The sequence below is a fragment of the Biomphalaria glabrata genome, chromosome 6 (genome assembly GCF_947242115.1).
Source record: "Biomphalaria glabrata chromosome 6, xgBioGlab47.1, whole genome shotgun sequence".
NCBI lineage: Eukaryota > Metazoa > Mollusca > Gastropoda > Planorbidae > Biomphalaria > Biomphalaria glabrata.
In genome coordinates, this window is record NC_074716.1 from 49,206,817 (window position 1) to 49,230,419 (window position 23,603).

General features: G+C 38.1%; 1 protein-coding gene across 2 annotated transcripts in view; it reads right to left on the reverse strand.

Moving 5' to 3' along the window:
• LOC106056580 (neuropeptide CCHamide-1 receptor-like) overlaps positions 1 to 23,603 on the reverse strand; it is a 122,452-nt gene that overhangs the window by 64,215 nt on the left and 34,634 nt on the right. The window lies entirely within an intron of this gene.

A 23,603-nucleotide genomic window follows, 5' to 3' on the forward strand; every position in this document is an offset into this window, starting at 1 on the left:
CAATAATAAACAGTATGGACGTCTCTAGTAGGCCTAGTTGATATTTTATAAACCTGCTTATTATGATTATGATGTACCATGGCTATAATAGCAATATAGAGGCCAAATTACTAGTCACGGACTGGATATGATGGTAGAATTATTCTTTTCATAAGGGGAGACTACTTGGTATGAAGTGAAACATGAGTTGTTTTCTCTTGGAGTTGCATAAACAAGGGGGGAGATAATGAAAAAGCAATACATTTTGGTTACTTTTCAATCCCGACAAGATCCAGATAATGTCGAGAGTTATTTACCTTTTCTTTTTTATTTGTGCTGAATCTGGTTATGTGAAGAAAATAGAGATCTAGATTTACTTCCCTGAAAGTTTACAACACTATGTGAAAATCTATAATGAAACTTAATGAGATGATCTACTTCGATATATAAAGACACTGTAAAGACATAAATTATCATAGTGAGTATATAGATAAATGGGAGTGCGGTGGCCGAGGGGCAAAGCGCTTGACTTCCGAACCGAAGACGCCCGGGTTTGAATCTCCGTGAAGACTTTTTTCATTTTGGATTTTTAGGGCGCCCATAAGTTCAGCCAACTCTAATGGGTGCCTGGGTATTGTTTAGGGAAGCAAAGCTGTTGGTCGTTGTGCTGGTCACATGACAACTTCTTCGATCGTATGCTATAGAGACAGATGCCCTTAACTCTTTCTCTCCGTAATTATTTTCCTTGTTCCGATAGTATTATTTATTTTGCTCATTACTCTTTCACTATCACGTAATGATTAAACTTCAAGGACTTTTTTTTTTTTTGCCTGTAAGAGAATGTTCTATTTAGTGTTGAATTATAGGAGAATGCACGCTCTTTTGTACACAACACAAATTAAAGTTTATAAATCCAAATATCAATTTAATTTAATGGAGGGTCAAATCAACGTTGGCATCGTCGATTAGGAGAGAAAGAGTTAACATCATCAGATTGCAAGGTGTGAAAGGGAAACTACTTTCTTTTTTTTTTTTTTTTTTGTGACGATAACTATTATGATATACTGTCTGTTACATATATTATTAGGGATGATATATTATGTGATACATTACAATCTGATAATACATCATGTGACAACTTTCGTTTAACTTAGAGGTCGGGTCTGTTAAATAAACAAAGATTTACTGCTACAGCTGTGAACGACTGTATAGAAAACAGAATAAAAAATGCATGCAAGTAACCATTCCGGACCAAGTAAAAACAAAGGAGGTTTGGGCCACGAGGCCTTCGTCAGCTACCAATAAACAAAACAAAAAGATAAACAATTAATACGAAATATGCGAAAGTGATCTTCTCTGTCCTACGGTGTTCTCTATCTCTTTCTTTTATTTAAAATTATCCGATCGGGTAAACTGGGTTTTAGCATATCTGCAATATTTTAAGTTTCAATATCACTGCCTGGTATGGCAATCTGAGCATTAAAAATAAGAATAAACTTTATAGAATCCTAAATGCTGCTGGTAAAATCATTGGCAAAAAACAAACCCCATTTGGGCAGTTGTTTGAGACAAACATCTATAAAAAAAAGCTAACAAGATCCTCGAAATAAAGAACCACCCTTTGTGTCAGGATTTTGTGATTTTACCATCACAAAAAAGATACAAGATACCGATAGCAAAGACAAACAGACACAAACACTCTTTTGTTCCCCTGGCAATCAAATCATTAAATAAGAACAATCTGGTATAAACTTTGTCACATGTAAATTATGAGTGAGTTTGGTGTGAATGTACACTTTGGTTTCTTATAGTTATAATGTTTTTTGTTTGGTGTAATGCACAAATTGTAAGACAAATTTCCTTATTGACAATAAAGATTATTATTATAATGGTTATTATTTAATTGTATACAATTTTCATCTTTCTGTCTGCAGACCCCCTCGATCGTCTAGCGGACCTCTGGACAAGCACTGTTCTAGGAGACACTGTTCTAGGAGACACTGTTCTAGGAGACACTGTTCTAGGAGACACTGTTCTAGGAGACACTGTTCTAGAAGACACTGTTCTAGAAGACACTGTTCTAGGAGACACTGTTCTAGAAGACACTGTTCTAGGAGACACTGTTCTAGAAGACACTGTTCTAGGATACACTGTTCTAGAAGACACTGTTCTAGGAGACACTGTTCTAGGAGACACTGTTCTAGGAGACACTGTTCTAGGAGACACTGTTCTAGGAAACTGTTCTAGGATACACTGTTCTAGGAAACTGTTCTAGGATACACTGTTCTAGGAAACTGTTCTAGGATACACTGTTCTAGGAAACTGTTCTAGGATACACTGTTCTAGGAAACTGTTCTAGGATACACTGTTCTAGGAAACTGTTCTAGGAGACACTGTTCTAGGAGACACTGTTCTAGAAGACACTGTTCTAGAAGACACTGTTCTAGGAGACACTGTTCTAGAAGACACTGTTCTAGGAGACACTGTTCTAGAAGACACTGTTCTAGGAGACACTGTTCTAGAAGACACTGTTCTAGGAGACACTGTTCTAGAAGACACTGTTCTAGGAGACACTGTTCTAGGAGACACTGTTCTAGAAGACACTGTTCTAGGAGACACTGTTCTAGGAGACACTGTTCTAGGAGACACTGTTCTAGGAGACACTGTTCTAGGAGACACTGTTCTAGGAAACTGTTCTAGGAGACACTGTTCTAGGAAACTGTTCTAGGAGACACTGTTCTAGGAGACACTGTTCTAGGAGACACTGTTCTAGGAGACACTGTTCTATGAGACACTGTTCTAGGAGACACTGTTCTAGGAGACACTGTTCTAGGAAACTGTTCTAGGAGACTGTTCTAGGAAACTGTTCTAGGAGACACTGTTCTAGGAGACACTGTTCTAGGAAACTGTTCTAGGAAACTGTTCTAGGAGACACTGTTCTAGGAGACACTGTTCTAGGAGACACTGTTCTAGGAGACACTGTTCTAGGAAACACTGTTCTATGAAACTGTTCTAGGAGACACTTTTCTAGGAGACACTGTTCTAGGAAACACTGTTCTAGGAGACACTGTTCTAGGAGACACTGTTCTAGGAGACACTGTTCTAGGAGACACTGTTCTAGAAGACACTGTTCTAGGAGACTGTTCTAGGAGACACTGTTCTAGAAGACACTGTTCTAGGAGACACTGTTCTAGGAGACACTGTTCTAGGAGACACTGTTCTAGGAGACACTGTTCTAGGAGACTGTTCTAGGAGACACTGTTCTAGAAGACACTGTTCTAGGAGACACTGTTCTAGGAGACACTGTTCTAGGAGACACTGTTCTAGGAGACACTGTTTTGTCCAAGTGTCCACAAGAGAAAAGTTGTATATGATAGATATCAATGCTTACTGGCAACAATTAAAGGATAGTGCGGGCGTCGTGGTCTTGAGACCAACCAAGTTATACTCCATCCTTAACGTCAGAAAGTCATTTGGAAGCTAATTTTAAAAGCTACGACCGACTAGAGCAGCGGTTCTCAACCTTTTAAGCTCGGCGAACCCTTTTTACAATCCCCCACTCTGCCGCGACCCCCCCACACACACACACACACATACAGCAATAGAAGAATAGACAAAAAACAATCCATGTTTTGGATGGTCTTAGGCGACCCCTGGCAAATTCTCAATCGACCCCCAAGGGGGTCGCGACCCACAGGTTGAGAATCCCTGGACTAGAGCTTATGAAAGATAGTCAATATGTTTTTTTTTTTGTTTTGTAAAGGACAAGAATCATCGGGGACACCGCGGGGGATTCTGGGTCGAATGTCTAGGACGAAATAGGAAATAGAAACAAAAGATTTGTGTTGACAACTATATCAGACGTAGAGTGTGTGTGTGTGTAAGGGAACGTGTGTGTGTGTGTGTACGTGTGTGTGTGTGAGTACGTGTGTGTGTGTGTACGTGGGTGTAAATGTAAGAGCTAGTAAGTTATATAGGTTACGTTCACACATAAAATATTTACTTAGTGTATACAAAGCTTATGCCTTTGCGATATAGCTCATTTTTCAATGCTAAAGAAAGTTCGGTGCGCTGGGTCTCTGAGAGCATCTGTGTTCACAGTCTAGATCACTAGAAAGAAAATAAATTATTCCTCACTTCCTGTCTGGTAAAAAAAAAGTGTGTACACGTCATTTCTCCCACAACCATTCACGGATCAAGTTGAAACTTCACACAGTTTTTTTATTGGCATATAGCTCCTCCTTCGTGGTTGAAGATGAGCACATTTCTCATTTCCTATGGACTCGAAGATGACTGTAAAGTCCAAATCCTCGCCGGCCACATACGTGGCATGGGCAGGCTAGGTCAAATGCAGATAGGCCTGCTTCTCTCAGCATTTTGTTTGTTCGGCGCTCTTTCATTGGCATAGACAAGACATGAATCAATAACATAAAAAGTTACAAATTAGTCAATCAAATGCTGGTAATTAATTATGGTATTTGATAATAGCAAGGGAAACTAATCCTTCAGTATTATCACAAATATGGCTAAATGTATTAGGTTTGGTCCCCTTAAAAAAGTGTCAACACTATTTCTCCCTTGGCCATTTTCCTATCAAGTTGATACTTTAATTTAAACAACTATTTATTGTATCTAGCAAGCATGAATTAATAAACAAAAATGTCCAATTAGTCAATTAATGATTGGTAATTAATTATTTTGTTTGATATCGAATAAGGGAAATAAATTTTACAGAACTGATAGATATAGTTTTAAGGGCGGAGTTCCTCCCCTTTAGATAACTTTTTTATTTTAAATTAAATAATTTTTTAATTTTTTCTTTGATGATCTGTGGGAGGAGGGGGTGTTTCCGTGCTGCCTTTAGGCGTGATTCGAGCTTGAGACCTCCCACTGTTAAATAGCCTTTTTTTTTTTCGCTCAGTCATACATCCGTCACTTTTTTAAATCAATATAATGTAAATAATAATAGTAATAAGACAGGTTGAAGGATAAGGTGCAGCATGTCACTAGGACATAGTCACTATTCTATACTGGATTGACTGGCTAAAAACTTTTTTTTTGCGATTCAATAGGCACGGTGGCTGAGTGGTGAAGCGCTTGGTTTCCGAACCAAGATGTCCCGGGTTCGAATCCTGGTGAATATAAGAATTTTAAATTTTGGGATCTTTACGGAGACTCTTGAGTCCACCCAGCTTTTATGGGTATCGGACAGTACTTGAGGAAAAGGGAACGGGGGGTTGGTCGTTGTGCTGGCCACATGGCACCCCGTTAACTGTGGTACAAAAAACAAATTTGAGCTTTACATCATCTGTTCCATGGATTATAAGGTCTGAAAGGCTTGCTTTACTTATTCCGGAAGTTATGTTTGCTAAGAGCCTAAAGGCAGCAAGAACGCCTCCTAGGTCGGAAATATTGACCCAAACAAATATTTCGATCTTTAATGTATATCTCATTATACTTCGAGCAGTAATAGACATTATAAACCAAATACAATAATACATTCTTCACTACTGGACTTTACATGAAGATTAAAACTTATAAACTGGACTGATTGGGGTTTTAAATGTAAATTAAGCTCGTCTCCTCTTTATATGGTTTTTCAGGTTAAAGATTTAAGAATACACTCCTACAGGAAAATAATTATCTCCCTTTCATTGATTGACTTTTCTTTGTAGAAACTGGAAGCTACTAGAATGTAAACAACTTTTTGTTTAAGCTTCTCTGGCAGCCTCGATGCGTACAGTAAAAATATAGACACTTTTGTGTTTTTTGGTGCCTTGTACTATACTTTTAAGGTAAATCATTATAAGGATTTATTTAATGATGCTTTTCTGGTCTGGTCTGTTTCACAAATACATCCGAAAACAAAAATAATCTCTGAATGTTTTAATTACTTCCGTATTGTGTGTTTCCAGTAAAAATGTGAAACAAAAGACGAGGCTTGTTTTATTACGTGGATGGTCTGCCTGCATTGTGACTGTGTTGAAGAGAAACTAGAGCTTGATATCTTTTAGGAAATAGAAAGAAAATGCCTATGAAGTGTATAAGGAGAAAACAAAGGAAAATTGGAGAGTACAAGAGAAAAAAGGGGAAATAGAGAGAGAAAGAGAGAGGAAATAAGAGGAAGAGAGCGAGAGAAAAAAGAAAGAGAGAAACGAGATTGAGAAAGCGAGGAACAAGAAAGAGGAACGAGAAAGAGAGAGAGGAACAAGAAAGAGAGAAAGAGAGGAACGAGAAAGAGAGAGATGAACGAGAAAGAGAGAAAGAGAGGAACGAGAAAGAGAGAGAGAGAGGAACGAGAAAGAGAAAAAGAGTGGAACGAGAAAGAGAGAGAGAGGAACGAGAAAGAGAGAGAGAGAGGAACGAGAAAGAGAGAAAGAGAGGAACGAGAAAGAGAGAGAGAGGAACGAGAAAGAGAGAGAGAGAGGAACGAGAAAGAGAGAAAGAGAGGAACGAGAAAGAGAGAGAGAGGAACGAGAAAGAGAGAAAGAGAGGAACGAGAAAGAGAGAAAGAGAGGAACGAGAAAGAGAGAGAGAGGAACGAGAAAGAGAAAGAGAGAGGAACGAGAAAGAGAGAAAGAGAGGAACGAGAAAGAGAGAGATGAACGAGAAAGAGAGAAAGAGAGGAACAAGAAAGAGAGAAATGAACGAGAAAGAGAGAGAGAGGAACAAGAAAGAGAGAAAGAGAGGAACGAGAAAGAGAGAGAGAGGAACGAGAAAGAGAGAGAGAGAGAGGAACGAGAAAGAGAGAAAGAGAGGAACGAGAAAGAGAGAGAGAGGAACGAGAAAGAGAGAAAGAGAGGAACGAGAAAGAGAGAAAGAGAGGAACGAGAAAGAGAGAGAGAGGAACGAGAAAGAGAAAGAGAGAGGAACGAGAAAGAGAGAAAGAGAGGAACGAGAAAGAGAGAGATGAACGAGAAAGAGAGAAAGAGAGGAACAAGAAAGAGAGAAATGAACGAGAAAGAGAGAGAGAGGAACAAGAAAGAGAGAAAGAGAGGAACGAGAAAGAGAGAGATGAACGAGAAAGAGAGAAAGAGAGGAACGAGAAAGAGAGAGATGAACGAGAAAGAGAGAGAGAGGAACAAGAAAGAGAGAAAGAGAGGAACGAGAAAGAGAGAGATGAACGAGAAAGACAGAAAGAGAGGAACGAGAAAGAGAAAGAGAGGAACGAGAAAGAGAGAAAGAGAGGAACGAGAAAGAGAGAAAGAGAGGAACGAGAAAGAGAGAAAGAGAGGAACGAGAAAGAGAAAGAGAGGAACGAGAAAGAGAGAGAGAGGAACAAGAAAAAGAGAAATGAGAAAGAGAGAGAGAAAGGAACGAGAAAGAGAGCGAAAGAGGAACGAGAAAGAGAGAGAGGAACGAGAAAGAGAGGGAGAGAGAGAGAGAAGAAAGAGAGAGAGGAACGAGAAAGAGAGAGGAACGAGAAAGTGAGAGAGAACCGAGAGAGAGAAAAGAGAGCGAAAGTGAGAGATGAGAGAGAGAGAAAAGAGAAAAAGAGAAAGAGAGAAAAGAGAAAAAGAGAGAGAAATGATAGAAAGAGAGAGATAAGAGAGAGATACATCGAGAGAGAGAAGTGCTAGAGAGAGTGAGAGAGAGAGAGAGAGAAAAAGAGAGAGAGAAAAGAAAGAAAGAGAGAGAGAGAAAAGAAACAGAAAATATAATGGAAAAGAGGGTCTTGCTTCAATGTTGCTAGAGATGCTATTGACTCCAGACTTTTTCGGGTCTTGAACACATGCTAACACCAATGCCTCAATGATAGATACGGGTTCACTGTGAGAGATACTAGTCAACAGGTGGCACAGTAAAAACCATGTTATTATAGCGCTTTGGTCTGCCTTTCTCTAGGGCTTTACAATAAATCAGTCTTAGACAGCCACATTCTATCATCCTCGTTGTTCGTATCCTTTTATTAGGACTACAGACTGCTTTTTGACTTTAGAATACATACATGTCAAACAAACAGACAGAGCAGATAAAAGCTTTGTAAACAATTTTAAAAAACACCAAATTCGAAAAGCAATAAACAAATTATAACAAAACTGGCAAACAACGCTAACAACAACAACAACAAAACAAGAACAACAACTAATCAATACAACAATAATAGAACAACAAATATAAATTTAAAAAAAACAAGATAAATAATAACAACAAGTGGCGTCACTAGGAGGATACAAGGGGTGCGGTCCGCACCAGGTGACACCCGAGTTGGTAAAATTATATCTTGGTAAAAGCAGACACATAGGAAAAGATAATTATATTAAAATCTCTAGCTATATGTCCAAACATGACTAGACACGTCTAGATGGTAGTTTAAGTGTAAATGTCAATGTACAAAGTTATACCATTTCTGTCTCAAAGTATAACAAAGGAAACCTGTTCAGGTGATGTTAAGCCTGTTTCTAATTTTAATTAAATATCATTGTAAAATTTACAATAAATATTAAATAAATGTCATAAACAGTGAGATTTCATAATAGAATTGACACTCATTTTACATTTGAGTAGCAATCAATAAAAGTAGGTAATCAGCTCACTGTATTGGTTCAACAAAAAGAACTAACTAGCAATAGTGTTAATGGACCTCATTCACCAATCGTAAATAAACACATTTAGCCAAGTCATAATATTGATAAAACAATGAAAAATGCGTATCACGTGACAGCCACTATGGATTACATAATTTGTATAGAAGATATATAGAATCACGTGGCTAAATGTTGTTTGTTTACGATTGGTGAATGAGGTCCATTGGAACATATTTGAATAAATTTGAGGGGGGGGGGGCGACACCCTGAGCTAACCGCACCAGGTGACACCGACATTAGTGACGCCACTGATAACAACTACAAAACAATAATAACAATAAGAATAACAACAACTTATAAACGTAACAAAATAAATAAACAAGGAACGCTATTGTAAGAGGAACACTTCTGACTGTTGACTACAAGCGTGTGATGGGAATCAATGCTATCTGGTGACTTGTCCCTCACAAAATGTCAGTAACGTGGAATCCACCGGTACAGACTTTTTTTCAAAAAGAGAATGTTCTCGAATCGATTGGTCCCCAGACATTTGTCATATGACAAATAGCTAGCGCTGATATTCGCAGCGGAATGTAATGTCAAAAATCTTTACATCTTATTTCCGGCGGAAGTCTTAAGTCTAATGTCTCCTAGATGTTTTCTGACAGCCTCTGTCAGCGTACATTTTGTTTAGGTGGGAGGGGGGGAAGAGGTGGGCGTAGAGCTTATGGAGACCCGGGGGGGGGGGGGCTTAAATTGAATATGCAAAGTTAGTATTTTAAGCCGTATCCCATTAAAATACATATGTGTTATGCTGGGAAGAGATCCACATGGAGAGAGAGCATAAAGGAAGGGTCACGGATTGCAGATGTCATACACAACAGAAGCAGAAAGAAGGGTAAAAATGCAACGGCGCCTGGTGATTATATATGCCCAACCTGCGATCGCAGCTGTGTCTCAAGGATTGGCCTCTTTAGTCACACAAGAAGTTGCAAAGGGAAAAGATCGTCTCTCGAGACGTAAAATGCCACAGAGATGCTGTTGGCAAAAAACAAACCCCAATTGGGCAGCTGTTTGAGACAAACATCTATAAAAAAAAAAGCTAACAAGATCCTAGAAATAAAGAATCACCCTTTGGGTCAGGATTTTGTGATTTTACCATAGCAAAGATAGACACACTTTTTTTGTTCCCCTGGCAATCAAATCATTAACTAAGAACAATCTGATATAAACTTTGTCACATGTAAATTATGAGTGAGTCTGGTGTGAATGTACACTTTGGTTTCTTATAGTTATAATGTTTTTTGTTTGGTGTAATGCACAAATTGTAAGACAAATTTCCTTACGATTCTTCGATTCTTAAGATTAAGGGCTATGATGTAGATATACAGTCATATCCAAACTATTCTTTCTCATCATCATCAGTCTGTCCCTTCGGCGTACTGGGGTGCTGGGGCAGTTCGCGTATAAAATCCCTCCACTTTTCCCGGTCAGCAGCTGTTCTTAGTCTGACATCAAGAGAGAGGCCGGTCCACTTTTTTTGTTTGTAAAATGTTTGTAAAATGTTTTACATGTTTGGGATGTTCCTTCAGAGTTGAAGATAATTTACTTCCTAGTCCAAACCTCCAGTAGGACGACGGGGGATGTAAGCGGGCAGAGTATGAACCCGGGACCATCGAGAAGTCCAAACGACAGTCCAGCGCGCATACCGCACGACCAGGCAGCAACGTTGTTCATCCAGCTTTTCTTTTGACGATTTTTCTTTTTGTACGCCCTCCTCTGTACCTTGAAACAAGGCCGGCCTTACGCAAAGGCAAACCAGCCCGCCGTCTAGAGCTCTATATTTGTGGGGGCCTCGCACAGGGCTTAGATAATTCTTTATAGAGAAAAAATTGCGAATCATGGATAAAATCTCTGGAATAACAGAACTCTCTGGCTCTATGCCTATTATAGTTATAAAGTAATGTTTTTTGTTTGGTGTAAAGCACAAATTGTAAGACAAATTTCCTTACGGACAATAAAGATTATTATTATTATTATTATTATTATTATTATGTTAGAAATGAACGAGTAGTCATTCTCTGGCGCTGCCAGGGTCGAGTTTCGCTAAAGAGAAACAAAATTCATCGTAGTCCCTTTAACAGTTTCCACTGAGGAATTTTCTGGTGATGTGGCAGGTCTGCAGCAGTACCGCCCTCTGACAGGCAACGAAGATGTTCCTAGGAATGTTAAGGGCCTTGAAGGTGTCTGTGAGGTCAGTTTTTCTTTGTTTTTCTATCTCAGTTTTTCTTAAATTATGAGACAGTGGTACGGCGATATCGATAATGGTAGCGGTTTTTTCTTTTTTATCGATAAACAGCAGATCCGGGCGATTGAAATCTACCGTTTTGTCGGTCAGAATAGGCCTATCCCAGTACAGCAGATGTTCAGTAGACTCGAGAACCTCTTGCGGAGAGTATTTATAATAAGGGGGAGTGTCCTTACCGATCAATTTGTACGTCAAAGCCAGGTGTTGGTGTATTAACTTTGCAACTTGGTTATGGTGACCTAGGTAGGCTGATTCTGATAGGGCTGGACATCCTGCCATAATGTGTTCAATCGACTCGCCCACATTTCCACATTTTCGGCATTTGTCGACAACATTGAGTTTCAGGATATGCTTCTCGTAATTTTTTGTCCTGATTACTCTGTCCTGTATTGCTGTAACAAAGCCTTCTGTTTCAGGGTAGAGATGACCTGCTTTGAGCCATGTTAAGGAAGCAGCCTTGTCGATGTTGTCCCCATGTAATGAAGCCGGAAATTTTCCGTGGAGTGTTTTTTCTTCCCATTGGCGAATCTCATGCCCTACGTCGTCCAAACCGATATTGACATCAGCATTGTGTAGGTTCAGAGGGGTTGCATCGGAGTCGTATTTCCGTAGGAAGGAAACTAATTTGTTGCTGGAGGCGAGCAGTTTTGATCGTATTTTTAAAACTTGCATCTTACACAATTTGAAGATGTTCTGCAATCCACGACCCCCATCCTTCCTGGGCAGGTATAACCTTATGGTGGAGGACTTGGGGTGTAGACATCGAAACTTGGTTAGTAATTTTCTAGTGAGTCTGTCAATGTCATGTAGGTCGGTGTCAGTCCATTTGATCACACCGAACGTGTAAAGGAGCACAGGGACGGCCCAGCTGTTAATTGCAGTGATGAGATTACTGCCAGACAGTTTGGTGTTGAGGATTTTATTAACTCTTTGCCTATATTTGCCAAGAAAGTCCTCTTTTAATTTCTTATGGTTTATCTTGGCATTCTGGTTTATTCCAAGATATTTATAAATAGAGGCGGAGTTCAATTCCTCGATGCCTTCAAATTCAATGTTGGTGTTCGTTGCCTTGCCCTTTTTAATGCTCATGATGCCACACTTATCCAGGCCAAAAGACATACAGATATCGTCACTAAAGCATTTTACCGTTTTGATTAAGGTGTGTAATTTTTGCTCGGTTTCTGCATATAGCTTTAGATCATCCATGTATAATAAGTGGGACACACATTTTGTACATTTAGTGTCAACCCTAAAACCGTTTGTAGAGTCTTGGAGTAATGTAGATAGAGGATTAATCGCTAGGCAGAACCAGAGTGGAGATAGTGAGTCACCCTGGTATATACCTCTTCTTATGTGCACAGAACCTAGTTTATCACGATTTAGGTGCAGGTTTATCTTCCAATTATCCATACAGACTTTCAATAGTTGTTTTATTCTTGGGTTGATTCTATGGATGTCCAGGGTTTTTAATAGCCAATCATGCGGAACTGAATCGAAAGCTTTTTTGTAGTCGATGTAACACATGTGTAAATTTCTCTTTCTTCTATTAGCTTGATGCAATATAATACCATCTATAGTTAGCTGTACTTTACAGCCCATCGACTCTTCAATGCAACCTTGTTGTTCATCTGCTAGTAGCTTATGGGCAGAACAAAATTTATACATTTTACTTTTTAAAAGTGAAGTTAATAGTTTATACACCACTGACAGACAAGTGATAGGGCGATAGTTTGATGGTTGGTTCGGATCCCCTTTTTTGGGGAGGAGAGATGTTCTCCCTTCAGTGAGTTCTAACAGCATTGAAGACGGTTCTGATATTAGCTCGTTAAAACTTGATGTTAGTGGTGCATGTACGGCTGTAAGTTTTTTCAGCCAAAAGTTGTGTATATTGTCCGGTCCAGGAGCAGTCCAGTTGTGGGTTTTTGAAATAGCTGCGGAGACTTCCTCAGCTGTGAAATCCTCATCAGGCATATCTGGTATTAGGTTGTTTTTAGTTTGGATTTCCTCGATCCAGTCAGCCTGCACATTGTAATGTAGCGGGTCGGACCAAAGCGCCGCCCAGTAGTCGGTAAAGGAGCCGTGTTTAGTGCTATCAATGGTTTGAATTTTGTCAGCACCATTATCAGCTAGTTTACGGAAGAACTGTTTTCTCATGTGCTGAAATAAAGCGTTATGCTCCTTTCTTTTGGTGGTTTCGTTGTAGCGCTTTAACCTAGCTCCCTTTAGTTTAGCTTTCTGTCTCAGAGTATCTTTCAAACACAAGAGTCGTGCGTGGCTATCACAGTCCGTCAATTTGATTCCAGTTGTTCTTAGTATTGTCTTCATTTTGTTAAGTATTTTCGCGGAATGGTTGTTTCCCAGATATTGTCCAATTGTATCCATTTGGCTCCTCAGTTGATTAATATTGTCTTCAAGGCGCCTTTTCCATGCTGGCACATGTTGTTTTGGTCTTTGATTAATTGGGCCTAGCTCGAAGGTCTTTTATTATTATTATTATTATTATTATTAATAACAATAGAGTCGAAAATCATGTCCGCTCAATATTACTTTAATACATAACACACATCTCTAGCATCTCGTGAATACATTCTTATGGACGAGTTTCCCCGGGTATGCTACCCTGCCTCATAGTGGCGCCCGGGTGGAAACGATCGTAGGAGGAAACGATAAGGCTAAAGGGTAGCAAAACAAGACTCCCGTGGGGGTGCCTAAGGGGGTGCGAGAGCATCCTCATCGCACTGTGCGGAGTTGTAAAAAAAGCTCTCACAACCTTGTCACAATCCAGGCGCCGTTCCTCAAGGGGCCGTTACATAAATGGCGTGTCCCGCACGGTTAGCCTGGTATAGAAAAGGAAAATGGCAGGGGTCCATGTGCACGCGGTCTCTGGCCGCGAATCTGACACCCCGCCAGACAGAACAGTGTACATTGTTTCTCATTCAGGCCGGTGAGAGGGAGCTCTTGTTCACTTTTGCTGGCCTCGAGTTCCAAGAGCTGAAGGCTCAACTCTACCTGACAGTTTCAAGAAGAAGAAGAATGGACGAGTTACAGGCACATGTAAACCACAACCCACACAGTACATTATTATCATAATGACATGCATTGATTTTATATTTTTTTCAAACGTTACTCCCATACTAACCCAATTAACAATACGAACTTTTGAATGGTGCGACGTTACATAATAAATGCATATTGGATGCTTGCGTGATGGAGCTGTTCCTAGTGATGTCTGCATACCAAAGTTGTGTTTACTTTGTAACCAAAAAAAAGATGCAAGGGCTTCTATTGAAATTTGCGAGTTAATAAGGCAACTTATCTTCGAGGTCTATAGGCTAATAAATTTACATTCCACAAGAATCATACTTCCAGGCAACGGGCAATGTAATTGCCAGAATCCATAAGTAATTAATTTCCTGAGTTCATAGTCAAGTAATTTCTGAGGTTTTAAGTCAGCTACATTACAGCCAACTAATTTCCGCAACTTATGTTTCAGAGTCATAGACTTATATATATTGTATCTAGACTGGAAATGAAGATCTTTTAAAACTACAAAAATGTGAAAGTTTTTAAAAGTTGAAACAAGGCGTTGGAATGTAGTTATAAGTATTAATTTTTTTTAAACCCTAACCTATGTAACATATAATCTAGATCTAGTAATTGAACATCAAAAATAAGAGTACTCCCGTCTCATAATTATTATTTTGCAATTTTTAAATACATAATCTAGAAAGATCTAGGTAATCAATATATTTTAATGTACATAAGATAATTAAAATCAGCAGACAAGAATTATATCGATCTAGGATTTTCGAAATATTATCTCAATGGAAACTAACAGAAAAAGGCTTTGTTTCATTTATTAGCGTGAATATAATGTTCAGTGATTAATAGCCCATTCTAAAGAAAATTCGAGAAATGATTTTGCATTATTTCTAAACTTTAAAAACTAAAGATCCTTACTTTTCTAAGATAGAAAAGATTGATTGAGGCAACTTCCCTTAGAGCTTAAAAAAGAGTTACGTACATAAATAAATAAATATATATATATACATATATGTATATATATATATATATATATATATATATATATATATATATGTAGGTCTGGGAATCGATCAGTCGCAGATAAGAATTTGTTTCCGGTTTCCAGTCTAAATATAATATATAAGTCTATGTTTCAGAGTCCACAGAAAATGATTTTCTTACTAAGGTTAAGAGAGTACATGAAATTAATTTGTAAAGTCCTCATGCGCAGTGGCCGAATTGGTAAAGCCCTTGACTTACGAGTTAGAATCCTGGTGAAGACTGGGATTTTCAATTTAGTGATCTTTAGTCCACCTGTATCTAATGGGAACATGACAGTAGTTGGGGAAAGTTTAAAAGCAGTTTGTCGGTGTGCTGTCACGTGACATTTTCGTTAACCGTGGGCTACAGAAACAGACGACCGTGACCTACATCATCTGCCCTATAGGTTAGGGTCAGTTCTGAAAGGGGAACTACTACACATGTAAATAATTTCAAGAGTCCACTGGCAACTAACATTCACAGTCCACATGCAATTAATTTCCAGTCTAAAGGCAACTAATTGCAATATTTGGATATACAGGCAACAACTTTCTAAAGTCTACAGGTAAAAAAATTCCAAAGTTGATTGGCAACAAATGTCCAGATTGTGCAAGCAACTGATTTCTAGAGTCTAAGTAAGGCAGGCACTTGACTGGAACCCACAAGGAAAGAGGAAAGTGGGCAGACCCAAGTAAACCAAGCAAGTCATCAGTGAAGCTGAGGGTAATGGAATTGACAAGGGAGCAAATGAAGAAAGCTGCTCAGAACCGAGTTCGGTGGAGAGGTGTGGTTGCGGCCCTATGCTCCCCTGGGAGTGCACAGGATTAAGTAAGTAAGTAAGTCAAAGTATTATTCTAAAAAACTCGATTTCATAGAAAACAAAATGTTAAACAAGAAAAACACTTTGAAATATATTTTGTTTAAATACAAATCCTCACATGTAATATAATAATTTAAAATAATATTTCACACAATTTTTGGTTCGATTTGAGAATCAAACTAATGACACCGTTAACTCTAAGAACTTGATGCATTTTCTGATTTCAGCCAGCGAGGAAGGTATAGGCCTACTTGAGAGGTTATTTATTGTCATGTTCATTACATGGACATCTAGATATAACACTAGACCTAAAGTTCTGATTTAGAACTCTTAAGATCTAGTCTAGATCTACTTCAATAGGTTTTATTTTCTAGATTTACATCAGTGAACATCAATACTGACTATTGGGAAGACATAGGTCTAGACCGCACCAGATGGAGAGAGACAGTGACCAAAAAAGCTATGGACAGTGAAAGTACATGGGTCTCAGCTCAGTAAAGAGAAACGTACAATTCCGAAAAACGGCCAGCTCCTCTATCACCGAGGCAAAAGCCACCTTAACCTGCGCCATCTTTGGACGGGAGTGTCTCTCCAAAATAGGGCTGCACAGCCACATGAGGAAGTGTGCTCTAAGATGAACCATAGTCGTTCTACAACTGAAGGAGGCCAATGACGAGATTTACATAAAGATTTAAGCAACTTAAATTATAGCAGCTTTAAATGTATTGTTATCGCATAATTACTGTAATACGGCTGACTACGCCATGTTGGCTCTAGACCTAGATATAGTCACCATCCAAATTTACATTTATTCATTTTTTACTTTGAAAATTTATAACGGTCAAACTAAAGTGTGGCCAACGAGCTAGTAATTTTTTTTCCTCAGCGATATACATCAACTGTTGAATTTCTAGGAAAATCGTTAGAGCCATTTTTTTATATCAGCTGTCCAGGTTCCTGGAGCCAGGCTAAATGAAGTTCTGACTTGAACAGAGGTATTGTACAAAAAAAGCTGTAGACCTCCGACACATAATGTTAAAAAGCATATATTTTCAAAACCAATGAGGTACCAATCCTTTTCAAAATAATGTTGTGACACGGTTACTATGTGTGGTCAACCGTGACACACGGTCAAGTGTTCGGAGAGTTAGGGGACTTGCGCGAAGTGACGAGTGTGTTAGAGATATGCAGAAGTGGAGTTTGTTATCTGTAGAGAATGTTCGCCTTGTCAATATGTTATATTTGAATGCTGCACAAAAAAAGGCAGTTTATACTTCAAAGGAACTTGTTTCTTCACAAATAATTTTAAAAAAAAGCTTGCAATGTACAAACTCATTATGTCGAGTTAACAAAAGACGTTTCTATTTTCAGAGCAAAAAGATTAGCTGATGTCATGTTTCAAAATCTCTGAACAACAGAAAATCAAAGTGATGTATGCTTTACCTGTGACAGACTTCTAAGGAGCTAATAGACATGAAATGTAATCGCCTTGCCATTTTCATTACAAAACCATTAAAAAACTTTACAGTTCGTCTTGAATTGACTCTTCAAATTTTGCAGAAATGAAATAAAGAAAGTAGAATATTAAGTTATTTTATCCATCAAAAACTATAATGAACAATCCTGGTGAAGACTGCGATTTTTAATTTCGGGATCTTTGGGCGCTTCTAAGTCTACCCAGCTATAATGGGTACCTGACGTTATTTGGGGTAAAGTAAAGGCGGTTGGTCGTTGTGCTGGCCACATGACACCCTCGTTAACCGTAGACCTTAATAAACAGATGACATTTACATCATCTGCCTTATAGACCACAAGATCTGAAAGGGCACCTTTTTTTTTTTTTTTTTTACTTAGTTTAGTTTATGAACGCACTATGGTAGACTAAATTTGAACGCGACATTTTCTAGTGATGACATAGGCATTGGGTTAGAGATTAGTGTTGTAGACTTTTAGGACAGTTACTGCTAGATTCTTGAAGGGATAACATCGTTTTAGCGACTGACTCGACTGGGGCCCATCTGTATTAAAGTTTGTTATTCTATTTCACCTCGAGTGAACTTAGTTACTGTGCATTGTTCCTGTTGGTCTTAGCAGCAAAAAATTGCATCAGTAATACACCATACAAGATACCCAAACATCTAGGATTATCTAGGTACTTTAGAAATACATTAAGTACAAATTATACTTTGCTGTGGCTCTTCCGCCGTGTCAAATACAAACAATGAAATAAACAGGAGGTAATCTTCAAACACCGGCGAAAGGCCGAAACAATCAAAATATGTAGTCGACGCTGAGGTTGGTCAACAAATATGTTTAATGATCAAGAAGGGAATCGTCCGATGTCAGCTATATCCGTAAACTACTTCTTATTCTTGCTGTGATAGGAAAAGCGTCTTGTCTCTATGCAATTCTAGAGCGTTCTTACTTTTTAACAAACTTTACGTCATCGTCGCTAAGTAAAACTTTTTCCCTGTTCCCGAAACAAATAACTAAATCCTAATCATGTAATAGCAACATACATCCTTTACACGACAAAGTGGATCTACTCTAGAATCTCCACGTTATAAGCAAGACACTCTCATTCTCGTGATATGTATCTGTCATTCTGTCATGTGCATTGTCGGTTCTGTTGTCATTGATTATATGGACGAATTCATACTCAGACAATGTAGCATATAAATATTTATCAGCGAATTTATATTTCAACTGACTGAACTAGGTTGACGAGGACATCGGCTAATCATGTCAAGGCGCCTAAGAGTAGGCTTGTCCCCCCCTTTCAGAGCAGATAGTTCAGTGCGAAATGAAACTTGCAGAATATAGATTTGTATCTAAATGGTATGTAATAGGTACAGCATAAAGAAGCTAGGGCCTTCATGTTGTTATGCAGATTTGAAAAGGTCTGTTATAAGTACGCTTGAAATGAATTGACTCAGAAGCAAGGTCAGGGGGAGAACCAAAGAAATGTCAGCCCCCCCTAGCGCCAAATGTTTTCACTTCTGATTCAGAGGCGCCACTTAAAATTTTATAAGTTTCAGTCCTTGAAAGTTTGGTCATGTGTATATATTTCGTTTATTATACACACTTGTGTATAGTAGAGGAGGGGGTTTAAGAAAAAAAAAACTTTACCAATAAAGCCAGTCTGTGTTAATATTTTTAGTTTGCATTTATAATTTTTTTATTTATTATTTCTGGATGACCTATAGACTAACTATTATTGGTGAAAACTGATAACAGTAATAAATTGTAAAACTTATAAAAATTTAAACATACACGTAATTTGCACATGAGTTAGTTTGCTTACACAATTACCAAAAATATGAAAGTTAATTTCGTGATCTCAGTTTGGTTTTGATCATTTTCTTACGAATGAGAAGCTCGCATCAGTATATGACAGGCATAAGCAAGATCACAGTTCCAGTAACTCTTCCAGTCATTGACAGTTTAGTTTACTTTAATTAATTTTATTTAATTTATGATTTCCTAGATATGACTTTGTTTCTTGAAATATGTCTGACCATCTGGAGTTTCTTTAGAGTGGCTTACGGCCAATAAGATCTTTAAAAATATTGAAATTATCATATCTCTTTCTATTAAAGAAAAGCTTAAATAAGTAACATAAAAATGTTAAGACTAAGACTAAGACTAAGACTGCTTTATTGATCCTTAAGGAATTTTGTTGTGATTACAAGGACTCGTTTCTCATATAAAGACAACACAACAGAAAAATACACATAAATACAACAGACAACATAAAGAGTTCATTCAGCGACTACACACAGGTATCTTGGTGCATTTCATGTTCTTTGATCAATGAGTGGCGGTGACGAATAGAAAGGACATACACTTTCACACAGACACTTACATGTTAACAATTACATGAAACCAACGTGTTCTTAGTTGTTGTTTTTTTTTTTATCTCTTTAGTTTTGTAAACACTTCGATCAATTTGCTCGTCGTAATAGTTTGTAAATTAAATTCCTGTGTGACTTTTTTTTTTCTTACAAATTGGTTATTATTAATATTTTTCTTTTTTGCGAACAGGCACGTTTTTTTCAAGATTTTTTTTCTCGGGGTGAACTGCGCCACTTGAAGTTTTACAATGCGCCAATTTTGACTCATGCGTAAAAATGTTTGTTTTACATTTTTCGGATGTTCCTTCAGAGTTGAAGATAATTTACTTCCCAGTCCAAACCTTCGCAGGAAGACGGGGGGTTGGGAGCGGGCAGGGTTTGAACCCGGGACCATCGATAAATCCAAACGACAGTCCAGCGCGCAAACCGCAAGACCAGGCAGTCATAGGCTGGCCACCTCTGCCCTACTATTTCAACCACTCAACCACTTTTACAGATCTGCTAACACATGGGAGTGCTGGTAAGGGTTGGGGAAAATAGAAGCCTACAATACCCGAATAAATGTCCACGAATCGAGCTCAAACCATTTGATGGTATAGCCCTACGTTTTAGACCTTGACTGCCTTGTCATGGAGAAAGAACGGGCTCTATCAAATGTTCATTTAAAAAACAAGGAAGAAAGAAAGTGGGAGTGAAGAAAACGAGGAGGGGCGCTGGTGGTGCCCATTTTCGACCCCCCACCCCCACCCCAATACGTTTCAACAACCTGCCACTGCCATAAGAGGATGGGCACATGCAGGGCCGCTTTAATGGTAGGGAAGGCCTCGGGGGATCCACAAGATATGGGGCCAATACAATAGCGAGTTGAGAATTGAGAAAGCTAAAAGCATGAAATAGTGCTAACCAAAACAATTGGTACAAATATTTCTGATCGCACATATTTAATGGTGTTGATCTATATCTGAGACAAATTTAATTACATGACTTATAATTTTTTCATGTTCCATTATTTAAGATCAATTATAAACATACAATAACATACAAGGCATACATGTCAACGAATTCGCCGACTAACATTATATTCGCAACCATAGTAGGCCATTATGAGTATCAAAATTTCGTTTATATTAAGTAAGATTAAAAGATACATAAAAGCTTTGTAGGGATATACATAATGGGAATGAATTACAAAAATTAAAAACCCAAAAGTGAAAATTCCTTCAGTCTAAGATAAACATAGAAGGGTTCTAATTAATCTAAGGACATAGCGACGAAATTAGCAGGTCAGAGCTGGCTCCGTGTATCCACATGATTTAATTAGCAACTACTTAATCCTTGGACTTAAGACATTCAGAAATGTTTTCAATACCAAAAAATGACTGCTTAACATACAAAAAAAAAAGAATGTCAACTATCATGCGCTACCTGGATCGAGCTTTGTTAAAGGGAAACAAAATTCATTGTAGCCCGCTTACCAGTATCATCTGTAAAATTGTCAAACGTGGCAATTCTGCAGCAGTAATGTCCTCTGGCAGGTAATACAGATCCTCTTTACTCTAAGGATTATCATTATTAATAGAAATTAATTACTTTTCATTCTCTGGCTACTGCCTGGGTCTTACTTACTTAAAAGAAAACAAAATTCATTGTAGTTCCTTTAACAGTGTCTAGTGGGGAGATTTTTTCTGGGATGTTGCATGTCTACAGCAGTACTGTCTTTTGACAGGCAACGAGAATCTTCTTTGGGATGATAAGATTTAAAATGTGTCGGCAAGATCAGATGTCACTTTACTTTCATTTGATATAATAACAGGTTATATTGTTGTTGTTGTTTTTTTTAACTTCCATAGTCGCTTCAAGCTTATGTTTTAACATTTTGACTCGCATCTTCTGATATTATGGGATAGTTGGTACGGCAAAGTCAATGATGGTTGCGGATTTTTCATCGTTGTTGGTTTCTGTAAGGCAGCCACTTTAAACAAAAATCGTCTATTGGTGTCATTGTTAACGATTGTGCCAAGACCTCAAAAGGTTTATGGTTGTTACATTTAAGGTTCACAGGGGTGGAGCCTCAAATTAGTGATCTTCTTTGTATATTTTTGGGAGAAAAAGAAAGAGTGACGTAAATGAAAGTGACATAGTGACATAGTGACATAGTGACGTAGTCGTATAATGAGATCGTGACATATTGACATAGTGACATAGTGACGTAGTCGTATAATGAGATCGTGACATATTGACATAGTGACATAGTGACGTAGTCGTATAATGAGATCGTGACATACTTGATTTAGTGATAGTGATATAGTGACAAATTGACATAGTGACAGTGAAATAGTGGCAGTGACATAATGCCCCCAGTAATGGTATACTGAGACTGAGACTAAATATATGGCTGTGGTGTATTTATGTTCACGTGTGTCAAAATGTCATGGTGTCCAGGTCAGCTTGTGTGTGTGTGTGTCTGTGTGTGTACTGTGTTATAGTGAACTGTTTAGCCATTCTTGTTCATTAAGCCTTGGATCAAGACATGTCTTCAAGTAGTGTTTCATTAGGTTACTTCAATGGCTCCAAATGTCTCGGAAGACAATGGATGCGCCCAGGTGGAGTCACTGGCTTTGGTTTAGGAGACTAAGTACCGTGCGAATATCGAATGTAGTGTTTCATTAGGTTACTACAGTGGCTCCAAATGTCTCGGAAGACAATGGATGCGCCCAGGTGGAGTCACTGGCTTTGGTTTAGGAGACTAAGTACCGTGCGAATATCGAATGTAGTGTTTCTTTAGGTTACTACAGTGGCTCCAAATGTCTCGGAAGACAATGGATGCGCCCAGCTGAGTCACTGGCTTTGGTTTAGGAGACTAAGTACCGTGCGAATATCGAATGTAGTGTTTCTTTAGGTTACTACAGTGGCTCCAAATGTCTCGGAAGACAATGGATGCGCCCAGCTGAGTCACTGGCTTTGGTTTAGGAGACTAAGTACCGTGCGAATATCGAATGTAGAGCAGCGTACATTTCAGTGAGTCGAGAGACACTTGGAAACAAAGATTTTAACGTCTTATGATTTGGGTTTTTTTTTTGGGACTACACCTCTTTTGGGTTGTTCCATATTCTTATCGTTTCATTTAGACACCTACCGCTGATATACATTTCTCCTGGTTAATAACAAGTAGGTTGAGGTCTTATGTTGTTTTTTTTACAAAGCGTATATCAACTCACTCTGTCTGTCTGGTAAAAAGTTTGAACATATATTTTCTCCCATTTCCCATTCTCGGGTGAAGTTGAAACATTGCACAATTATTCATTGTACCTGACAAGACATGAATCAATAAAAAAAAATTAACCAATTAGTTAATTAATTATTGGGGATTCATTAGTTTGATAACAAAATAAGGGAAATAACTGCTTAGTGAAAGATCCCCTTGTTATGTTGTTCTCCGACTTGCCATTCTTGGATCAAGTTGAAATCGTGTATAATTATTCATATTCGATAACAATCGACGAATAAATACAAAATTTAACCAATCAGTACCAATTAATTTATAAGATTAATTATTTTTGTCTTATGTGGAAGAAATGGAACTGCAGCCGTAAATAGCGGCGCTTTCTTTTGAAACTGTGTGTTATTGTTTTTTTACACCTTAGAATACTTCTATGCTGTGCAATTAATATGTTGCTTTTTTTTATATTAAAATATATGTTTATTTTGTTTCTAGAAGTGGTTTTAAAGCTTTTGTTTAAATTTATGTGTGAGGGATAATTTCTAAAATGTAGGTCCAATGTCTATCTGGAGATACAACCGAACCCACTTACTACTTAACAAAATGTTCCTATATCAGGAGAGTTCGTATATATATATATATATATGTATATATGTATATGTGTGTGCGTGTGTGTGTGTGTCTGTGTATATATATATGTATTTTTGTGTGTGTGTGTGCGTGTGTGTGTGTGTGTATATATATACACGAGAGAAAAAGAGAGATAGAAGGAAATTGGAAAGAGAGAGCGAGAGAGAGCAGACGTGACTCAAGTGTACGAGATGTATTT